Source organism: Physeter macrocephalus, chromosome 4 (assembly GCF_002837175.3).
Source record: "Physeter macrocephalus isolate SW-GA chromosome 4, ASM283717v5, whole genome shotgun sequence".
Lineage (NCBI taxonomy): Eukaryota > Metazoa > Chordata > Mammalia > Artiodactyla > Physeteridae > Physeter > Physeter macrocephalus.
The window spans coordinates 54,818,020-54,819,377 of record NC_041217.1 but is presented as its reverse complement, the minus strand read 5'-3'; positions in this window follow the sequence as shown (position 1 = coordinate 54,819,377).

Sequence of the window (1,358 nt, the reverse complement as noted above, 5' to 3'; positions counted from 1 at the left end):
TTTGTCTGTTGATTCATTTGCAAATATTTTCTCCCATTCTGAGGGTTGTCTTTTCGTCTAGTTTATGGTTTCCTTTGCTGCGCAAAAGCTTTGATGTGTCATTAGGTCCCATTTGTTTATTTTTGTTTTTATTTCCATTACTCTAGGAGGTGGATCAAAAAAGATCTTGCTGTGATTTATGTCAAAGAGTGTTCTTCCTATGTTTGCCTCTAAGAGATTTATAGTGTCCGGTCTCACATTTAGGTGTCTAATCCATTTTGAGTTTATTTTTGTGTATGGTGTTAGGGAGTGTTCTAATTTCATTCTTTTACATGTAGCTGTCCAGTTTTCCCAGCACCACTTATTGAAGAGACTGTCTTTTCTCCATTGTATATCCTTGCCTCCTTTGTCAGAGATTAGTTGACCACATAGGTGCATGGGTATATCTCTGGGCTTTCTACCTTGTTCCATTGATCTATGTTTCTGTTTTTGTGCCAGTACCATATTGTCTTGATGATTGTAGCTTTGCGGTATAGTCTAAATTCAGGGGGTCTGATTCCTCCAGCTCCGTTTTTTTCCCTCAAGACTGCTTTGACTATTCAGGGTCTTTTGTGTCTCTATACAAATTTTAAGATTTTTTGTTCTAGTTCTGTAAAAAATGCCATTGGTAATTTGATAGGGATTGCATTGAATCTGTAGATTGCTTTGGGTAGTATAGTCATTTTCACAATATTGATTCTTCCAATCCAAGAACATGGTATATCTCTCCATCTGTTGGTATCATCTTTAATTTCTTTCATCAGTGTCTTATAGTTTTCTGCATACAGGTCTTTTGTCTCCCTAAGTCGGTTTATTCCTAGGTATTTTATTCTTTTTGTTGTAATGGTAAATGGGAGTGTTTCCTTAATTTCTCTTTCAGATTTTTAATCATTAGTGCATAGGAATGCAAGAGGTTTCTGTGCATTAATTTTGTATCCTGCAACTTTACCAAATTCATTGATTAGCTCTAGTAGTTCTCTGGTGGCATCTTTAGGATTCTCCATGTATAGTATCATGTCATCTGCAAACAGTGACAGTTTTACTTCTTCTTTTCCAATTTGCATTCTTATTATTCCTTTTTCTTCTCTGATTGACATGGCTAGGACTTCTAAAACTATGTTGAATAATAGTGGCGAGAGTGGACATCCTTGCTTGTTCCTGATCTTAGAGGAAATGCTTTCAGTTTTCACCATTGAGAATGATGTTTGCTGTGGGTTTGTCGTATATGGCCTTTATTATGTTGAGGTAGGTTCCCTCTATGCCCACTTTCTGGAGAGTTTTTATCATAAATGATGTTGAATTTTGTCAAAAGCTTTTTCTGCATCTATTGAGATGATCAT